Source organism: Alexandromys fortis, unplaced genomic scaffold, assembly GCF_014885135.2.
Source record: "Alexandromys fortis isolate MF-2015 unplaced genomic scaffold, M_Fortis_MF-2015_v1.1 scaffold_183, whole genome shotgun sequence".
NCBI classification, from domain to species: Eukaryota; Metazoa; Chordata; class Mammalia; order Rodentia; family Cricetidae; genus Alexandromys; species Alexandromys fortis.
This window is the reverse complement of record NW_026068079.1, coordinates 1,515,999-1,538,826: the sequence shown is the minus strand read 5'-3', so window position 1 is coordinate 1,538,826 and position 22,828 is coordinate 1,515,999.

The window sequence follows — 22,828 nt, the reverse complement described above, 5'->3', positions numbered from 1 at the left end:
TTTTTTTTTTTTTTTGGTTTTTTGAGACAGGGTTTCTCTGTGGCTTTGGAGCCTGTCCTGCCACTAGCTCTGTAGACCAGGCTGGTCTCGAACTCACAGAGATCTGCCTGCCTCTGCCTCCCGAGTGCTGGGATTAAAGGCGTGTGCCACCATCGCCCGGCTCTAGGAAGTTTTTGATTTTGTTCCATATTTCTTCCTTGACCCAGTGGCAATTCATCAGAGAGTTGTTCAGTTTCCATGAGTTTGTAGGCATTCTATAGTTTGTGTTGTTGTTGAACTCTAACTTTAATCCCTGGTGATGTGATAAGGTACAATCAGGCACTCACATATTCTGGCTTGTGTGGCTTAGGCCTGCTTGGTGAAACTGTTCTGGGATTTAGCAGGAGGGCCTATCAGAGAGGCCAGGGACAAGCAGCGATAGCTTGGGCCTGGGAAGGGTCCTGTGGGCAGAGTCTAGGGAGGCGTACAGTTCTCCTGGCAAGCAGGTCACTCACCTGTTCTGGCTGGTGTGGTCAATACCTCAGTGCAGAAGTCCACTGGGGCTAGGGGCAGGGTACAGCAGCAGTGGGGATAGGAACAAGTTGGAATGGTGTTGGCCTGAGGAAGTCTCTGGGAAAAGCATTATTAAATGTCCTTCAATATGCTTTCCTGTTTGGCATGTTGTCTCTCTCCAGCTGCATAGTGTTTTCCATTGCAACTCAATGCTGTCTTCACTTGAGCATCAAGATATTCAGTGGGCAACTTCAGGTGGCTCCAAATCCCAAAAATTCTTACATCTGGCTACCTTCTTACCTTTTCCAACAACTACTAGATTGTTGTAGAATTCCGTAGCAGAATCCAAAAACTCAGTCATTGATTTCCCTGGTTCATTGTAAAAGAATTACAGACCCCCCACTAGCTTGTGCCTCAGTTTCATCAATGGATTATCAGGGAAGCACTTCCATGATGTCACCATGGTGTTCATCCCTGATAAACAAGGCATGGATGCTAGCCCTCAAAACATTATTTGAGCTGTTCTCAAGGCCTCATTGGAAATGGAAGACAATAATTAAATAGAATTCACATAACTATTAGCACTATCAGTATTCTCCCTATTTTGGCAGAAGAGAGAAAAAGTCACAGGTCAAGGCTTGGAGATGAAAGATGGCTGTATTACCAGCATCAGATGGTAGGATGGAAAAAGTCATCCTGTGAAGGTGTGGAGACTGCGTGTGAGAATATCCAGAAAGCATAGGCTGGAAGTCTGGGTACATGCCTCTTTATCGTGTTGGATACTACCCCTGTAATATAAACTCAAATAAACAATTAAGTATTGTATAAGAGTCCAGGGAGAGTTCATTTTCAAGCATAGTGTCCTGCTTAGTGTGGGTGCATGGGTATCACACCCAAGTAGAAGGTTCTAAGTGCCTTCTGAAAACTGGTTAGGAAGGTAAGTGCTGAGTGTGTACAATTGACTCAGTCTTCTCATCTAGACTGAAAAAGCTATTTGCCATGTACAGGAAATTCCCCAAATCTTGTCTCACAATTCCTCCATGGACATCTCTTCCTGGGCATTAGGAGAAGCTGTTTACAGGGATGAGAACTGCTGAGGGAACCTTTGTGCCTTTCTCATGGAGGATCACAGAATCAGTTGTACACACACTGATTTACACTGAGTACTCTAGCTGTGAGTCCTTAGGGCAGCTGTATTTCCATCTCTATATGATCCATTAGCCTCTGGACATAGCTCCAGACTCTAAAAGAATCCTTATTTACTTTTATAGCAACATGATTGTAGCATCATTTGCAATCAATCTTGTTGCCAAAAAATGGGGTTCTACCCCACCTACTGTCTCTTGGCCATTTAGAAGACTTTTCCAGGTTACACTCCAACAAATGTAGGCAGAGCAATTTCCTTATTTCCTCTACACCATCTGCCTCTTAGTCATGACATCATCTATCTTTGTAGGCTGCCAATAGGCCTCTCCAGACTGTCATCCACTGGAACAGTGTCCTTGGTAAGCTATAGTCATTCTTGCCTCTTGTCCTCACAAAAGGTGAGAAAATACTAACAGTTTGGAAGTAATAAAATGGACACAGAGAAGTCACATAATTGATACTAGAAGTGGCTTCTGTTAGGATACTTAGATCAAATACCAGCATATAGTGTCTGTCTTACCTGACCTCATCTATTCAGTTCAATTTTCCTTTTATTTTCATGGCCCCCAAGACCTGAGTTTTCTTAAGCATCTTCAGGAAACGTCACATTTTATGAGGTCAAATATTACAAAGGTTTTCCACAGAGGGATCATAGCTTCCTTCTTTCTCGAACCTTCCTGTCCTTCATCTTCAGCAACAGGGTAAGAAAGTTCCTTCAGGGACTGATAATAGGGGAAATACAGTGTCTTTATTGAAAATAGCAATCTTATCAATTTGATGAGTATACGCCCCTTGACCTACAGGAGACAAAGTACATTTTTGGTAGATTTCAATTTTGGTAATTTATAACATTGATTAGGGGACATCTAGTCTGTGTTCTTTCTACTACTAAGTACTTTTTGATTTTTTATATATAAATGAGTTCTCTGCAAGATTGAAATGATTCTTTTAACAGTTATAAGTCTTATTCATCCTATCTCCTTCTATTAATTTACCCTAATAACATGAGAATGGGCCTTGGTCAGTGAAGCACGATTTCTTTATTACACATATACAATAAAAGATGACATTGTTTGGAGCAATTAGGTGAATGCCACATGAAGACATCAAATAAGATGAGAAAATTGGGGAAGGAAGGAGTTTCAGACCAATCCTGAGGGATCATCTCCTAAGGTGAGTCCTGTCTACCAGTGAAAAAGCATTAATATTGCCTATAATTTTCAAACTATCAGGACTTTCTTCTTTACAAGCAAATGACATAATTTTAAGTAGTTTTATTTTTAAAAACTCAGCACTCTTCCATTTCCAAAAAGAACAAGGATAGACACAGAGTGAGCTTTCAATATAAATATTAATTAAAGTATGAAAGCAGAGCAGGTTTATGTTGTCAATAACTTTGGATTTTACTCTCTTTATTACCACCAAATTCTTGCAATGACCGTGTGCAGGACATTCACACGCGATTGCTTCAACTTTTCAGAAGATCATACCAATGCCAGCACCAAGCAAAATTAGTCATTTCAGGCTTCTGTGACCTCTAGGGATATGTTAATCATGAAAGCCGGGTATCCTAACTTCCTGGTTCCATGTCTTGTTAATAAAGTCAGAAACCTGGAAACATTGCCTGTGCATAAACACCAGAGGACTTTCCTCCACAGTTTTACAGTGGCCAGACTCTGACTCATGGTGGGAAAATCAGCCTCCTTATTATGTACAAATTCCATGAGCACATACCAAGTGTTGTTTTCTATAACAGGCTTAAAGTAGCTTCATTTCTCAGTCTCCTACAATCAGCATTTGGAGAACTGTGCTCAGGTTGAGGGAAATTCTCCTTGGGTTTTTTAGCCTCTTTGATATGCTCCAAATTCAGTGATTTTGTTCTATCCCTTGAGTCCCAGGTACTGCAACCCACATGTGGTGGCAGGAAGTAGAGTGAGAGGGGAGAAGGAATGTGAGTGAGACACAAACACAGCACAATGTTTTCTTTCTGAGAAACTTCATCAAGCCTCCAGTTCCAGTGACCTCACCTCCAAGCAATGCCAGCTTCTTTGCTTTAAATCAAAGTTGACTTGTGGTGGTGGTTCACATATTTGGAGACTTACAAGTCTACTGTTTCTGATGTTGCAAAGGGAAATCCTGAGGGTTAGTATCTGGCCTCTGAGATCAAAGTGGCTAATACTCTTTATGTCTTCCGTGTTGCACTTTGAAAACCAAAAGGAAGGTGTGCATGGAAGATGAGACTGTAGATATGGCGAGCAACATTCACACCTGGGCACTTAAGGCTATGCATGCATGAGTGGATCTTCTGTATTCCCTTCATAATAAATTGAAACTGAATCACATCTATCATCACATTTTAATTCTTCCATTCTGTATTTATATATTTTCCCAAAGTACTTTGCAGAAATTTCCTACTCAAATTCTTCCAATTCATATTCAACACAAATAAAACATAGTCCATGTACCTGTTGTGAACAGATAATTTGTTATCTGATCTCTTGTTATATCCATGACCCATTTCATCACTATTTCTAGTGACCATCTCTATGCAAATGATTTTTGCATCCTCTCTATTTCTCAAACCTATAAAAACTCTGCTTTACTCATGGTTACTGGCAAATGAAGTGCTCTTGACACAAAAATCTTGTGGTTCATTTCTTCATAGTTTTTAAGTTTGATTTTTTCCCTCTCAAATACTTTCATGACTGCCATGGATAAAGTGGTTTTTCTCTAAAATACAGAAATTCTTAAGATCCTTGGAGTGCATGAGACCCTAAGACTGGTTCAATGAAAAAAAAATTAATAGTATCACAACAATGTGTGTATCAAGCTACTTAGTCAAATGTCATTATGGACTCTTCTGTTGTGATACTTTTGGATAAGACTAGCATTTGAATTAGTGGTTTGAGTAAAACAATTATCTTCTCTAATGTAAATTGACCTCATCTAATCAAAGGAAGAGTTGAATAGAAGAGAGACTGACTCCAGTATAGAGAAACTTGTCTGCTTGGTGCCTTTCTTGGAGGGATGGAGCCTTCAGACTGGAAACAGAAGTATTTGTTATCTTCATTTTCAGACCTTTGAGATCAGAGTGAAATAAACCATTGGTTTTCTTCCATCTCCACTCAGTTTGCTTACTGACAGTGCCCAGCTTGGAACTTGCCAACCACATAATGTTGGAAGCCAGTTTCTTAAATAAATATCTTTCTTTGTCTATCAATATATATTATCAGTTCCAGTCCTATGGAGAGCTTGTATAAATGTAGACTTTGGAACAAAGAGTTGTTCTAAAGGACCTGAATTATATTTAAGTGATGAATTTTCTGAACTGATCTGCAATATCCAGAACTGGCTCCTTAATCTGATTATATTGAAAGAAGCCAATGACTTTGTTTCATTACTTAAGTGAATACTAAGAGTCTGTGGTATGATCAGAGAAGAGAAATTCCCCAGATCTCAACATAGAATCTAAAATGATTAACCGAATATTTATAATAATATTAAAAGAATTTTAAGAGTTTATGACTCTCCCTTTCTCTCTCTTCCTCTTTCTCTGTCTCTGTCTGTCTGTCTCTCTTTCTCTGCATGTATATTTGTTTTCCTCATCCCCTCTCTCCACTATCCTCCCTTCCTTCTCTCATAAGTACTGGGATATTCAGTGCATACCACCATGATCCAAACTATATGATAATTTCATTTTGTCAAAATATTGACTAAAATAATATTGGATACTTATCTCTATTGGTGTGAATGGCATGAATTAAATGATTCAGATTTCCAGCATGAATGTCATATAAATAACTTCAAACCTGTGTGCCTAAAGAAAAATCTTTATCGTCTACATATGTGGCACTTAGATTGCTGAAATCCCAATCTACAATCATATACAGCAACTGGCTGAAGCCAAACAGAAATTGTAACATCTACTTCAAATAGTGTCTACTAATAAAGTGAGAACATTGTAAAGAAATGGTATCTAGAACATTTGAATGGAGAATCCTCTTAACAGTGAGTCCCTATTCTGTATTTATTATTTGTTAATATATGTAGCCTCTAGTCCGACAGGTAAACTATCTTCTGCATTCCAGGGTAATAACTATGTGCTACCTCAGGAACTGGAATGGATCTGTACTCTCAGTTATTTTGCAGGACCACCTTCTCCTTTCAACTTACTGTCAGTGTGTATCATGGTTTCTACAGGGTTATCTCAGCTCAAATGAAGCAGGTAAGGTGATCGATGAAAACTCTGGAGCATTTTAAAAAACTACTTGAGATTTAATTTTTTTTTGGAGAAATCCAAAGAATGTGTATGGGAATAGACAATAAGAGAATGGAGTCATGTGGAAAGATTATAGGTTTGGATAATGTCAAATTATTCACATGAGTTCACCTATCAGAGGTTTTTTTGTTTGTTTGTTTGTTTGTTTGTTTTTGTTTTTGATGTGGCCAAAGGAATAGGGAGGGCTGTAATTGTTTGGTTAGCTAGATCATGCATGGGAAGGTAACATTCAATGAGCACTGGGTTTGGTTTAAATTAATGTACAGAAAAGGGATTAAGGTTTTCATAGATCAGAATGTTAAATTAGAATTGTCATTTGTTGTTACTTAATTTAGGAGACAAGCTAAAGACAAGCTTTTCACCACAGCTGTGAAAAATAGATAAATTTGAGGAAGGTTCCCATTTTCTCAGTGATCTCTGCAGTACGCCTCACTGCAGAACAAACACTGCAATGAGAACTGAGTCGCTGAACTAAAAGTGCTAAATCCAACACAAGAAAAGTTTGGTTACTGCAGTGGACATCAAAGTCAAAGAGGCAATCAGAATACACTGACCTTTCTAGACACAGAGTGTTGGTTTCTGATCATAGCATTCTTAGATTAAAACAAATAGTTTAAACATCAAATTGTTAATTGATCTGTATAAACAAAAATGTCTAGGTCATGTGAAAAAATGTCTAAATGAAGTTACTAAAATAGACTCTCTCAACTCCTCCATCCACTCTAAAACCACCATTATTCCTAATTGTAACTAAAGTTTTAAGGAAGGATATTTGGTACATTGATAAAATAGACACTGTGAATATTTTTCCTGCTCTTTCTCAAAAAGACCTATTGCCCTCTACCTTGCTCCTTAAATTCATGGGGTCCTAAATCACAAAATCAGAATTAGTATGATGGAGAAGCATCCAAACAGAAGCAACTAAGACAGAGACAAAAAGGAAATAATCAGCTTGCTAAAGGCAACTAGATACTAGCTTCAATTTGACATTAGTCCCAGGATAAAATATGGTCCGCAAGTCATAGAAAGGACTTACATTGTTCAGTTGATCAATGATGTGTTGGTTCAATCCTGTCTCAAAATAAGTCTATAGTGTCCTTTATTTTATTCTGTTGCTCTGGAATTCGAGTTCCAGAGTATGTCACTAGAATACATGAATATCACTTATGGTGGAATTTCTACATTCGTTCCTGAACGGTGATATGGAAGTTATTGTGGTTCAAAACATTAAATGAAAGCTATCAAACCTGCCTCTAATTGGGAAAATGGTTAACTGAAAACAATGGAGCATTCCCAAATGTATGACAACATTGACTCAGAAGATGTAGGATTAGTGGAGTAGATTAATGGATAGTTGATCATAGCACATTCAACTTGCCTACTTGACTGGTGCGGAGAATAGATGGATCTTAGTTATGATGATGTAATAATATAATATCGAATAAATATTGTCTTCGATTATAGCGTTACATCAGCTAAGGCTTCATTGTCGCAGAAAATTATCACAATGTTTTTCCCTTAATAAATACTTATTAATACAGTTAGCCAGAAGCACTTAACTGTAGCTTGAAAGCAATGAGGGTGTACCTCTCCCTTGTTGTGCCAGGGTGTAGCTCCCATAATTGTTAAAATTTTGTCTTCAGGGATTTTTGCAACTTCAACGAGGTATCACACTAGCCCATTACATGATGTCGTGCTCTGTAGACCTAGTAATGCACTTGCATTTTACAGGATGGGAAATAATTTCAAAATTCTGCAGCCCTTTACCATACTGAGATTTCCTATGGACCCAGGAATTCAAGACATTGCAACACAGCTTTCTAAAGAGCTGCTTTATTGATCTTTTTTTCCCCTCACTTATGAGTGTTACTTCTACTCCTTTGTATATTTAGAAATCTGAAATTTCTAGTTCATTTTGAGTTTTGGGGAAGGGTGTTCTACAGTAGGCTAAGGTTACTGTGAAAGGAATTACACCACTTTTGCAAATTCAATGGTGCTTGAAATTCTGATGACAAATAGGTATGCCATCTGGAGCTTTTGGCAGTCCCCTATAAATGAATCATCATCTCTGTCCTTTGAATCTGGGGCAAATCCTTGCTATTATCTTTAGATAACTACTTCTCTTTAGATAAACAAATTTGGAATTGTTACTTAATCTGGTTCTAAGATATAACTCTTTTTTTATAGGTTGCTCTCAGTAACATGAAAACTCAATACGAATATGAATGGATTCAGCACTACAACCCTTCTCAGACATTCCTGAAGGAGGGTGGATTAAAGTTCCTGCCAGTGAACTAAACTATGACTAATGTACTTGGTTGCACACTATTTGTAAAGGAGAAGCATTTGTATGTATAATTATATACCAATGCATATGCTGTGGTCAATCGGTTGGATAATGGACACAGATTTGCAATCAGCACCAATGAAAAATTTGTGAGTAAAAACTTTGAGGTAGCCATTTATAAATAGATTTTTCTGGATGAAAGGGAGGTAGAGGGGGGAGGGGGAAGAGGAGGGGGAGGGGAAGGAGGAGGAGGAGAAGGAGAAGAAGAAGAAGGAGGAGGAGGAGGAGGAGGAGGAGGAGGAGGAAAGAAGAGTCCACATAAATGCTCAGCAAAGTGTGACCTCAGTAAAAGAGAATTCTAATAATGAAATGGAAAGAATGACCCATTCTGTGGCTAGTATACAGCCTCTTTCCCAAACCACTGCTGTCATCACTAATGGGCTTGTGAACAAAGTGGCTGTGATGACAGGGTTGTGCACAGGTTCAGCAACAAGGCTTTCATTCAGCCAGGAAGACTTGGGCTGGACATACTGATGAGAGTTCAGTCTCTAGTCACAAAGAACAACCCTAAATCTGAATATAGCATCATTCTTTATGGAGATTATCTAGATACCTGGTGTCAAGTTGATTATATTAGACCACTTCCATCTTGGAAAGGCAATACTTTGTCCATATAAGAGCAAAAGCTTGCTCCGTATAGTTACCCGCCTTGACTACATACAGTGATTTTGCCACCATTCATGGAGTTAGATAATTTCATGTCCACTATTAATGTATGCACTTCACCACAAAAGTAGTATGAAAACAAGCTCATTTTGATGAGACATTAAGATATGTACAACCATCTAAAAATCAGATGACTTGCCAGAACCGTGGGCTGACTTGGTATGACTCAAGTGTAACACTGCCTGACTAACAGTACTTTATGTGGCTGGAATACAATCCTATACAAATCTAATATGCTCACTATCAGCATCTATTTGTGCTTTCTCATCAATGGCCAGAATTTCCAGTCTCAGGAAGTTAGTGGTGAGAATGAGAATAATACCACTGACTTTTCGCCCAAAATATGCAATGCTCCTAGAAATGTTTTGCTTCTTTACCTCACAACATTATTTCCTTCTATCCTAAAAGCCATAGCAAGGAATGTTTTCACCAAAAAGCACAAGAAGAATTTTATTGAGCTATAAATTAAAGACACTTTCTGACATTTTAGTTTCCTGCCTTTAAATAAAAAAGAATAGGTAGTTGATATGTTGCCTATGGTGATTTTTCTGTTTCCAGTTGAAATTGAACTTTTGCTCCACGATAAAGGTTATGTAGAGTACATTTTAATATTATCATGTCCTGTGATTAAAACCAATGGGGATTACAAAGTCTAATTTAGGAAGGATTAATAATAGATTAAAGCATTCATATGTGAAGATTTAAACATCTCAACAGGAAAAGAGTCAGGAAGATGTGAGGAAAGATAGAGTGGGTGATAAAGCAAGTCATCATGAACACAAGCTAAAACCATATGACCAGACACAGAAATGGAGATTAAAATACCATATAAACTTTGTCTTATTTTGCTGTGAAGATGCTTATTATGAAGTCTATATGAGAACCGTATTACGTGAATGCCTTTGCTTCCGCCCCCCTTTTTTTTTTTTTACCTAATGTGAGTCTTATATCATAGTAAAATAACACTTTGTATTTATACCATGATGTTTAAATTTTAAGATAAGAAGAACAACTGGACTTCACATACACTTCCAGGAATATGGACAATATACTTTCAGGTGTTGAACTAGGAGCGGCGGGGCTGTGTCCCCACCACCCCGGCTGCTTGGCTAGCTCATGCCCGAAATAACAACACACAAACTGTATTCATTTAAAGACTGCTTGGCCCATTAACTCTAGCTCTTACAGGCTAATTCTCGCACCTGGACTAGCCCATTTCTAATAATGTGTGTAAGCACCCCAAGGTGCCCTTACCAGGAAGATTCTAGCCTATGTCCATCATGGTTCGGAGCTTCATCACGTGTGCCTCAGAGAGCAGAGCTATCGGGAGAGCGGAGCATGGCGTCTCTGCTCCAGAGAGCAGAGCTGTCAAGTCTCTCTGGGAGCAGAGCAGAGTCTGACCTCACTTCCTCTTCCTCCTGTTTACTCCTCCCACCTATCTTTTAACCTATCAGGGCCAGCCACGCAGTTTCTTTATTGCTCAACCAATGAAATCAACAGATTGATATGACACTCCCACATCATTCAGGTGTTCCTAAAACAGTTCCATCCTATTATATAACATGATGCTTTGCCATTGTTTTTATTTGGAGGTGAAGTTTGCTTCAAAGAGACAAGTCTGTATGCTAAGTTGACAGTGGACAAACATATAGGTTAATCTTTTGATTCTCTGGATGACCTATAGATAGCCTGAGCAAAGCAGATCCCTGCTAAGATGTGAGACTTCTCTTATATGAAACACAAGGTCTTACTCTATTCAAGCAAGAATGAATCCTCCAGCTTAAAGGCTCTGATGTCTGATGTTTTCTCTTTCCTTGATTATCCAGACAAATATAAGATCTTCCAAACTCTTGAACAAGTTTTGACTTTAAATTAGGACCATAGCAATGGCTTTCCCGTTCTCCAGCATTTTGACCTACAGCTAGAACTAAATCATTGACTGCCCTGAGTTCCTATATTGGACTCTGCAGATCTTGGGCTTGTCAGCCTTTATAATCCCATGAGTCAGTTCATTTAAACAAACAAACACACATTCTCTTGGTTCTGATTCTGTGGAGAATTCTGACTCATACATGTACCAAATTGAGGATTAATTTGAAAGTGGAAACTTTTAGCATAGTGCCTAGCAAAGTAAAGATGTCATTTTTGCTTTGCTTTCTAAGGAGGCATAGGAAGGTATGGAAAGAAATAAAATATAAAATACTTCTTCATGTAGGGGTGTAGGTGTAAGTTTTGTTAGTCATAAAACAGAAAAGCAAAAAAAAATATTTCCAGGAAGTTTTGCACACAGTAGTGAGAATTCTAGTTTCACCATTCTAAAACAATTGGATTATAGTCCACAAAATGGGTCTATTACAAATCAGAAAAGACCTTGTAGTCTTTAGCGTTGGAGGTGCCTAAGACTGAAGCATTTGTACCATGAAAATATTCAAACATATGCAACAGTTTAAAGAGATTCCAAATGACCACACCATTTTTGCCAACAAGATTTTATCAAGGTTTCCCCTGATATGGTTTGAACTTTCTTCTTTTTAAATTGTTTTCATTGAGTTATATATTTTCCCACTCCAATCCCTTTTTCTTTTCTCTCCCTTCAACTTCTTCCCTCTCCCATGGTCCCACTGCTCCCAATTTACTTAGGAGATCTTGTCTTTTTCTACTTCCCATGTAGATTAGATCCATATATATTTTTCTTAGGGTCATCTTTGTTGTCTAGGTTCTCTGGGATTGTGAATTGTAGACTAGTTTTTCTTTGATTTATGTCTAAAAGCCACTTATGAGTGAGTACATGTGATATTTGTCTTTCTGGGTCTGGGTTACCTCACTCATTATGGTGTTTTCTAGATCCATCCATTTGCCAACAAATTTCAAGATGTCATTTTTTTTTTCTGTTGTGTATCACTCCATTGTATAAATGGACCAAATTTTCCTTATTCATTTTTCAGTCGAGGGACATCTAGGTTGTTTCCAGGTTCTGGCTATGACAAATAATGCTGCTATGAACATAGTTGAACACATATCGTTGTGGTAAGATCGAGCATCTTTTGGATATATACCCAAAAGTGGTATCTCTGGGTCTTGAGGTAAGATGTTTCCTTATTTTCTGAAAAATCACCATACTGATATCCAAAGCAGCTGTACCAGTTTGCACTCTCACCAGCAATGAGGTAAAGGGAATACTCCCTCATGGTTTGAACTTTCGAAGGCCACTCCGCCTGACTTCATTAAGGTATTCTTACTAATGGAGCCAAGTCTGTCAGTGAGTTTAATCTCATTGTTCTACATTTTTGCAACAAATTGAGTCAATTCAATTTTACTTTGCCAGGTGTGTATTTATCTAAAGAATTTTTCTGTAAATCATACTTGTATTACCATGTCTGCTATAGTTTTTTGGGATTGTAGTCAATTTTAATATTTTATTAACACTAGCATCATAATAATGCTGAGGTTTTCAGTCCCCAATTTAGCATAGATGCACATTCATTCATCTATTTGTGGATTTAAGAATGTAAACAACTTTGGTCAAATCTACACTTAAGCATTTTGTGAATCTGATGGGATCATAAATGGCATCATTTACTTAATTTAACTTTTTATACTGTTTGTTTTGTGTTTTGATTATTATATGGTAAGGGGATTTTTTTGATCCAGTCTATTTGATGTTCTGTACGTTTCTTGTCCTTTCATAGGGATATCCTTCTTTAGGTTGGGAAAGTTTTCTTCTGTGATCTTGTTGAATATATTTTCTGTGCGTTTAAGCTGGAGTTCTTTTTCCTCTTCTACCCCTATTATTCTTAGGTTTGGCCTTTTCATGGTAACCCAGATTTTCTGGATGTTTTGTGTTAAGAATTTTTGGATTTAATATTTTCTTTGATCAATTAATCTATTTCCTCTATAGTATCTTCAGCACCTGAGATTCTTTCTTCTATCTTTTGTATTCTGTTGGTTATACTTGTCTCTGTAGTTCCTGTTTGTTTACCCATATTTTCCATATCCAGAATTTCCTCAGTTTGTGTTTTCTTTATTACCTCTATTTCAGTCTTCAAATCTTGAACAGTTTCCTTAGCCTGTTTGATATTTTTTTCTTGGTTTCCTTTGAGGAATTTATTAATTTCTTCTAATTTTTTGTTTGTCATTTCCTCCATTTCTTTAAGGGAGTTTTTCATTTTTTTTAAGGGTCTCCATGATTTTCATTAAGTTATGTTTAAAGTCATTTTCTTCTACTTCTTCTGGGTTAGGATGATCATGTCTTCCTGTTGTATGACCACTGAGTTCTAATGTTACCATACTGCTTTTTAGGTTGTTGGAGGAATTCTTGAATTGGCACCTACCCATCTCTTCCTTCAAAAGAGGCCAGCAGTGTCTTTGCATCTTGGTCCAATCCTTGTTGTGGCTGTCTGAGTGGGAGTTTTTCTTGGTCTGATCTGTACTGTCAATGTCTGTCTCGGAGTCTCTGAGGTCTCTATACGCCTCCTCTCTTGGTCTTCTCTCCTGGTTTGCTTTCTTAGTGATCTCTCTCAATCCCCTCAGTGTTGTAGCAAGCTCTTGTTTCCTCTTAAGTTCCTTCAGTATTGGGGCAAGCTGTGTTTCAGAGTTTCACTGAGGTTTCAGGAGGATAGACAAGCTTGGGCGTTGGGAGTTGCTAGTAGTTTAGATGGTGGCTGGATGGGTTTGGGTTTGGGGGTAATCCTAGCCACAGGAAACCCCCTGCTGTCTGGCTAGAAAAGCCAAGGGCATTGGAGAAGTGGCTTGGGGTTTTGTCCCACTGGAGAGGTGCTAGAGAGTGGGGCATGCCACTGTGTGGCTGTTCACTCAACTCGTAAGTCCCCTTAGTATCGCATAATTTAAATTTTTTAAAATTTGTGGTTATTATATAAACACAAAATCTATGTTTTATATTAATCTTGTACCTTACAAAAGTTTAAATCATTTATTTGTGAGTTTTATTATGATTTGGGAAAAGGGACGTTTATACTTAGAAAGTCATCTCTTGGTTCAGGCAATTTGTTTCTTCCTTTTCACACTAGGAATTTTAAAGTACTTTGTTTTCTTATTATGTTGGCTAGAATTTCAGTATAATATTAGAATTAGTGGTTAGAGCAAACATATCTTGCTTCAGATAGATTAGGGGAAAATCATCAGTCTTCCACCATTAAGTAGAAGGACTATATCATGTTGCTGTTTTTAAAAGGAGACACTTTGTTAGACTAGACTGAGGAAGTCCCCTTCTGATCTGTCTACCATGCTTTGAGCAGGAAGAGATGCTGGGTTTATATTATTCCTTGTTTTCCAGCTACTGAGATAGTTATCGTTTACCTTCACATTTTATTTATAGTATTGTACTGCAGGGTTATGGCATTAAAACCTATTTGCCTGTTAGTCAAGCTTGCTTTTATCTGCTTATTTGACTAAATTTAAGCATGTTTTGAAATGTTCAGCAGTATTCATTAAGGATATGCGTGTATTAGTTTTATTTCTTTTTTCTTAATTCCTGCAGTTTCCTGGACTCTCTCTCATTTTACTCTCTTTAGTTGTGGACTGGAATTTGTTAGCTTCTCTAGGATCACGAATTATAGGCTCAATGTCCTTTATTTATGGCTAGAATCCACTTATGAGTGAGTACATACCATATTCATCTTTTGGGGTCTGGGTTTTCTCACTCAGGATAGTGTTTTCTATTTCCATCCATTTGCATGCAAAATTGAAGATATCATTGTTTTTTTTTACTGCCGAGTAGTACTCTAATGCATATCTATATTCCACATTTTCTTTACCCATTCTTCCATTGAGGGGCATCTAGGTTATTTCCAGGTTCTGGCTATGCCCCATTAAAATCCCAACGAAATTCTTCACAGACTTTGAGAGAACAATAACCAACTTTATATGGAAAAACAAAAAAACCCAGGATAGCCAAAACAATCTTATACAATAAAGGAAATTCTGGAGGTATTACCCTCCCTGACTTCAAACTCTATTACAGAGCTACAGTAATGAAAACAGCTTGGTATTACCATAAAAACAGAGAAGTCTACCAATGGAATTGAATAGAAGACCAAGATATTAACCCACAAACCTATGAACACCTGATTTTCGACAAAGGAGCTAAAAGTATACAATGAAAGAAGGAAAGCATCTTCAACAAATGGTGCTGGCAGAACTGGGTGTAAACCTGTAGAAGAATGAAAATAGATCTATGTCTATCACCATGCACAAAACTCAAGTCCAAATGGATTAAAGACCTCAATATTAATCTGAACACACTGAAGAGAAAGTGAGAAGTAGTCTACAACACATGGGCACAGGAGACTACTTCCTAAGTATAACCCCAGTAGCACAGACAATAAGGGCAACATTGAATAAATGGGATCCCCTAAAACTGAGAAGTTTCTGTAAAGCAAAGGACACTGTCATTAAGACAAAAAGGCAACCTACTGACTGGGAGAAGATCTTCACCAAACCCGCAACAGACAAAGGTCTGATCTCCAAAATATATAAAGAACTCAAGAAACTAGACTTTAAAATGCTAAATAACACAATTAAAAAAATGGGGCACTGAACTGAACAGAGAATTCTCAACAGAAGAAGTTCAAATGGCCAAAAGACACTTAAGGTCATGCTCAACCTTTTTAGCGATCGGGGAAATGCAAATCACTTTGAGATACCATCTTACACCTGTCAGAATGGCTAAAATCAAAAACACCAATGATAGCCTTTGGTGGAGAGGATGTGGAGTAAGGGCAACACTCATCCATTGCTGGTGGGAATCCAAACTTGTGCAACCACTTTGGAAATCAGTGTGGTGGTTTCTCAGGAAATTTGGAATCAACCTACCCCAGGATCCAGCAATACAATGCTTGGGAATATACACAAGAGATGCCCTATCGTACTACAAAAGTATTTGTTCAACTATGTCTTTTTATTCTTTCAGCACACTTCTCTATAAATCTTCACACCCTATTATCATTTACTCAAAAGTCATCAAGTGAAGTCTTTCAGTGAGCCCTAGAAATGAACAGGGATAAATCTGACAAGAAGAAGGTTGAAAGACAGAATTTACTAAGACAGAAAACAGTGTGTGAAAATTGAAGGTGCCATACAAAGGCAAGATACCAAGAAGCAGTTTCAACTGGAATTGGCATGCATTTTCTGGGCAAGGTAGAAAGCTAGTGCAATGAAAACTATGGAATCTATGAGAGCCCTCCTAGCAATGTGGTACACAAAGGCTGAACCAACCATCTTCTGTAACTAGGCAAGGCCTCAAGTGGAGGGACTAGGACCAAGCCACCAAACCTTTGACCTACAGCTTTTCCTATCTGCAGAGTGTTCTGGGACCTCAGTCTAGCAGAGTCATCATCAAACAAATGAAAGAGACTTCACCTAGCAACTGATGGGAGCAGATGCAGATTCCCACTGCCACATATTCAGCAGAGCTCTGGGAGTCCTGTGGAGGAATCTCTCTTTGTACTGCCACTTCCCAAGTCATAAAATGGAGACTTATAAATTCTAAAAGATTGGCTTGACTCATATTTGGTTTCTAGCCATAAATAAAGGATATTGAGCCTATAATTCGTGATCCTAGAGAAGCTAAATAAGAACGTAAACCCAAAGAAAAACATATAGGCAACCTCCTGAATATTAACCTTCATCAGGCAATGAAAGGAGACAGAGACAGAGACCCACACTGGAGCACCGGACTGAAATCTCAAGGTCCAAATCAGAAGCAGAAGGAGAGAGAACACGAGCAAGGAACTCAGGACCGGGAGGGGTGCACCCACACACTGAGACAATGGGGATGTTCATCGGGAATTCACCAAGGCCAGCTGGCCCGGGTCTGAAAAAGCCTGGGATAAAAACCGGACTCGCTGAACATAGCAGACAATGAGGACTACTGAGAACTCAAGAACAATGGCACTAGGTTTTGATCCTACTGCATGAACTGGCTTTGTGGGAGCCTAGGCAGTTTGAATGCTCACCTTACTAGACCTGGATGGAGGTGGGTGGTCCTTGGACTTCCCACAGGTCAGGGAACCCTGATTTCTCTTTGGGCTGATGAGGGAGGGGGACTTGATTGGGGGAGGGGGAGGGAAATGGGAGGCGGTGGCAGGGAGGAGACAGAAATTTTTAATAAATGAAAGAAAGAAAGAAAGAAAGAAAGAAAGAAAGAAAGAAAGAAAGAAAGAAAGGAAGGAAGGAAGGAAGGAAGGAAGGAAGAAAGAAAGGAAAAGATTGGCCTTAGCTTAAACTTATTTTAACTAGCACTTATAACATTTATTTATTTATTTATTTATTTATTTATTTATTTATTCACCAGTGATCAACTAAATCATCGTTTGTGTGCACGAGGGATGGGCATGCAGAGACTTTTTGTTTCCTAAAAGTCTCCAGGTAGTTTGAAAGTGTAAAGGGAAGAGCAGTGAACTGAGCAATGATGAGATGACAGGAACTATCAAAGCCACGACGTCATCATGACCTGCAGACATATTTGTTAGTTAGACTTTACCTGGAGAGTTTTTGTGGCCACTGGGGAGTTCTAAGCAGAGCGGCAATGAAATCCCATTGGAATTTCACATACGGAGAAGCCAGTGCACAATGACTCAAGGGTGAACAAAGATGATGCCATCATAGGTGAAAGTAATAGACAGAGATGCAATAAGAAGATGCCTCTAGCCAGGTGGTGGTGGCGCATGCCTTTGATCCCAGCACTCGGGAGGCAGAGGCAGGCGGATCTCTGGGAGTTCGAGGCCAGCCTGGTCTACAAGAGCTAGTTCCAGGACAGGCACCAAAGCTACAGAGAAACCCTGTCTCGAAAAACCAAGAAGAAAAAAAAAGTTAAAAAAAAAAAAAAAAAAGAAGATGCCTCTAAAACGCTATAATTTAGTACAAAAGCTTAAGAAATGATTTTCAACAAGTACAGTTAAAAAAAAAAGACAGAAGTCAGGAATCATGTTCCAATTTTGGTTTTGATTTTACCATCCACCAAACAAAGCTACCAAAAAATAAGAGAATAAGATTATGGTAGACAGTAAGTTTGAGGTATTTTAAGTTAGAATGTTGCAAAAATGCTGGCAGAAATGAACAGGAGGAAAAGCAAGCCAACACACAACTCCCCCAAATGCTGAAGCCCTTAAGAACAGAGATCTGACCAGGGTCTATGGCACAAAATTTTCTCTGCAAATAGGTACCACCTAAAGACATGCATTTTCTGCTGTTATTGTCACGGTGATTTGTTCTTGTGTTCCTATTCTGTTCATTTTTTCTTATTTGCCTTCTTAAAATATTACTGAAAGAAAGAATGAGGTTTTTTTTAATGTGTTTGATTTAAGTTGTTGGACTTTTCTTTGTCATTTTTATTATTGTTTTCTTTGGATATAGAAACAAAACAAACGTATAGGTTTTATTATGTTTTGAAATTGTCAATGTACATGCTCCAGATGGAGATGGTTAGTCATTTAAAAAATATAAAGTGTGTTGCTTGCGGAGGTAGCAGAGAAAATGCTGAGGTCATGAACATAGCCACTCAATCTGGTCATGGTGGAAGGTACAGAGAGATTTCAAATATAAGAATTTGTTCTAGCAAATGTTTCCAAATAGAAGGGTTTATCCTTCTTTCTGTCTCCAACCCGATGTTTGTTTTTCTACATTATGAATACCATTAGCCATTGTGCAAGAGAATGCCACTGACTTGGTTTCTGCCTGTGGCCTAGGGTTTAGCAGCTCAACATTTCCACCGGAACTTCCTGAAGAGCTCTAGGAAACGCATGAGCAATGTCAGAGGGGTTGTAATGATGTGCACAGTTAAAGAACATGGCTCTGACAAAAATTCAGAGTGGAAGCAAAACATTCTGATATTTTGAAGAGATCTTAATCACATCGGATACTCTCATTTTACATACGGGAAGATTAAGACTTAATGAGGGGAAGTAACTTGCCTGGGGGTGTAGAGTTGAGATTAAAGCAGATTCATCTGTATCCAATGTTCTCCATTTCAAATTCATGAATTGGGAAGAATGGGCCCAAACTCCTGGCATCAATGCAGTGAAAAATCATATAAATGGGAGTTAATTGGCCTCACCTGAGCCTCCTATGGGGAAGGACAGAACAAGTCATTGGTATTGAAGTTAAACTACACTAAGTGTCACTCAAACTGACAGGAGTTTTCCTCTCATCATGGACTTGTTCGAAAGGAAGACATCATGCATGACTATGTTAGTTGTAGTAGTGTCTAATGTTAGTTTGGAAATGGAAAATTTAAGCCGATAAGTAAGGCTTAGTCACCTACTTGGTGGAACAGAGACACAGGAGGTCGGCCCTGCAGTCCCTTTCATGCTGAGCCACTGAGCATTTTTTCAACTAGTGGACTTCTTGAATTTCCTGAGAGAGGAAATAGTGCTAAAGGGAGGAACCCAGCCCTTCAGATGGAAAGAAAACATATGATCCCAGCACGTTTGTTTAGTCTTCCTGCAACTGAGATAGAGCAAAAAGCTCATTAATTTCAAATTGGTGATAATTTTGTACAGGGCCTAGTCTGGAGTTTACCTTTGTTTTATCTGGCTAAAAGGATTTGAAAAGCAAATTAATAGTGTAAACAGGATGGGAGGCATCAATATTTAACCTCTCTAAGAGAGCAAACTTTCTCCTACTATCTTTAAAACACCATTTATACAAGCAGAGTTGGCATGCTAGCTACAGATGGTGCTTATCTACTTATTATAGCAAGCTCCTATAATTTTAACCAAGAGACTTAGATTTAGCTTGGTTTGACCCAATATATGTATTTTTTGAAAAGTCAATTTGCATTTATTTCACAATCATGAAGCTTTTAAAAATATTGACACAAACAAAGACAGGTCTTGAGTGTCATAATTAGGTATACTTAAAAACCAATGACATCTATTAAAAATAAACATGAGATTTGTTTTGCATGTGGAGCATGATAAAGAACAGGTATGAATAAAAATAAATGCCCTAAACTCAACTTCCTATTCAATATATTATATATGTACATACATATATGCACATTACATATATGTACATATTCTGTTTTACATAAAATTTTATCTCTTTATTAATAAGGGATTCTCACAGAGATCTTACTGAATATGCACATAAATATGGAAGAGGGGACTGAGATTCAAGCCTGAGAATGGGTGTTAGTCCTGAGGCTCACATGGATAGGAAGACAAAGATTCTGGGGTTCCGAATAGAAAGCAAAAGCACACTTCAGCTTTCAGAACAGAGATCAATTTGTCACCTGCATTTGTTCTAAAAAGGAAACCCACCAACAGTCAGAGTACATAATTCCTACCTCTCTCTCAGACTCAAAGCTCATTTTGTCTGGATATGTCTTCAGAGAACCACCCAAAATAACATTTTGTCAGGTTTTTAGTCTTTAATCCTTGTATAACTAGCACCTAAGATGTTAACTATTACGTTCTCTATAAAACCATATCACTAGCTGGGCGGTGGTGGCACACGCCTTTAATTCCATGTTCGGGAAGCAGAGGCAAGTGGATGTCTGTGAGTTTGAGGCCAGTCTGGTCTGCAAGAGCTAGTTCCAGGACAGCCAGGGCTATTACACAGAGAAACCCTGTCTGGAAGAAACAAACAAACAAACAAAAACAAAACAAAACAAAAAACAAAAACCAAAAACAACCAACCAATCAACCAACCAACCAAACAAACAAACAAAAACAAAACAAAGTGAGAAAACAAAACAAAAACCAAGCAACCAACTGAGCTACCAAACAACCAAACAAAAAACAAAAAGCAAAACAATACCAAAAAAAAAAAAAACCAACTCATGTCATCAAGGATAAGATTATCAAATCCATGGAATTATAAAGGTTCTTATAAAGATGATCTTTCCTATAAAATCAGTCACAGCCTATAATAAAAAAGAGCCCATTGCTACTTTAAACTTACCTAATAACTAAAATTTAAGCAAAGGAAAGACCTTTTAAAAATATTTATTTTATGGAAATTATTTTCATATAATTTATTTTGATCATTTTCTTTTCCTCTTCCAGTTTCATAGATACAGAAAAAAAACAGAGATTTTTATAAGCCCTATTTAATAATAAAATAATACACCATGTGGAACTTTTTTCTTAACCTGTTATCTTGACTGCAATTGCCAAATTTCAATTCTTAGACATTAACCCAAGCTAGCTTGTGGAATCACGCTCATAGATTACTTGATTTCTGAGGTATAATTTACTCATGTTTACATCCAAAGAGCTTGAACTATTGTAGACATTCAACACAGGCTTAGTATTATTAAACAAATAAGGAAGACATGGACATACATAAGATTAAGATGGTTGGGAGAAAAAATAGCTCATTGACAAGCAGTCAGGATACTATCAGCTTCTCAAAGTTCTCCTGTAGGAATCTTCCTGTCAATGCAAAGACGGTATATTCATCAGTTGAATGGTTAACAATAGTTTTGCTTTTTTTTTTTAAATGAGTGGGTGCCAGTTTGATAGCAGACATAACCATACCTAGGATAGCTATTCCAAACTGTTTTAAGATAGATTTTTTACATTCCCTGACCACAAGGAGTGACCACATCAGCTGAAACAGGAACCATTACCAAGATCAGTTCTCACGTATTTCTTGATAAAACAAAATGAATATCTGAACAAGAAATGATTGTAGAATTGACTCTATTCTCTGCATCAATGTAAAATGTAATTAGTCTAAGAGAATTGGAGTAACTTCATTCCTCTTGCTGGTATTTGGATTATACTTATGTTTAATAATTATGGCCAAGGAAATATGCAAGTCCCCTTGCAAATTTGTGTGTGGGGGGGAAGGTTTCTTCATGCTTCTTACATATAGCATTTGTTATTGAAAGCAAATTCTGAATTATATATAGAACTCAATCAAATTGAAGCAATGCTATCTCTCTGTTATTATTATGACAAATGTCTCCCTCTCATATAGTGTTAATGTGTTGGGCTGTGTTAATGTAGACAGGCTGAAGTAAGCCAGGCTTAGAAACAAACTTATATAGTTAAGTCAGCCAAGGAGATCAATCAGAGAACACAAATCCTTGGATCATCAATGAGATGGGAAATTAAATAGCACAAAAGAAGTATAACTTTAGAGAAAAATGAATAGATATCTATAGATGATAAAGTTATATTATTATTATTATTATTATTATTATTTGAGTCAGACCTTCTGTCAATTGTAACTGAGAACACAGTAACATATATAAGGCTACTCACAGGTGTGTCACATACCCATACTGCTGTTCATCAAAAATGATGATTTAGTTTTGTAACTAGAACTTAGAAAGAAGGGAATTTTAGGTTAGGAGCAAAACTCCCAAGGATGTTGGTGTTGCCTTCCTGAGTCATGACCATGCTCAGTTTATGAAGAAACAGTAGCTGAAGAGCAAAGATAGTCAGCTGCTGAAGACAGGCGAGCACAGCCAAGAGTCACTAGATTCCCAAAGCTGACTGTGGCCTCACTGGGCAGGAGGGCAGTGAAGGGAGCACGTACTCTGTAAAATACTATTGGAAAGGCTTCTCTTTTCCTTTTCCCATCTACGTGCACTTCATTTTGTAAGTAAAACTGGATTTCAACTAGGGATTTTTTATTTTGTTAACTTATCTATTTTCCATTCTTTTTTGTTACTTTAAAAATAATACCAATCAAAATTCCCACTTCCTCCCCTCCTCCCACTTCCCTCCTACACCCTCTACCCACCCCCTCCAGTTTTAAGAGAAGGCAAAGCACCCTGCCTTGTGGGAAGTCCAAGCCCTCCCCCACTATATCCAGGCTTAGGAAGGTATGCATCCAAAGATAACAGGATCTCAAAAGACGCCCTGCTAGCTCAGTTGGTAGAGCATGAGACTCTTAATCTCAGGGTCATGGGTTCGTGCCCCATG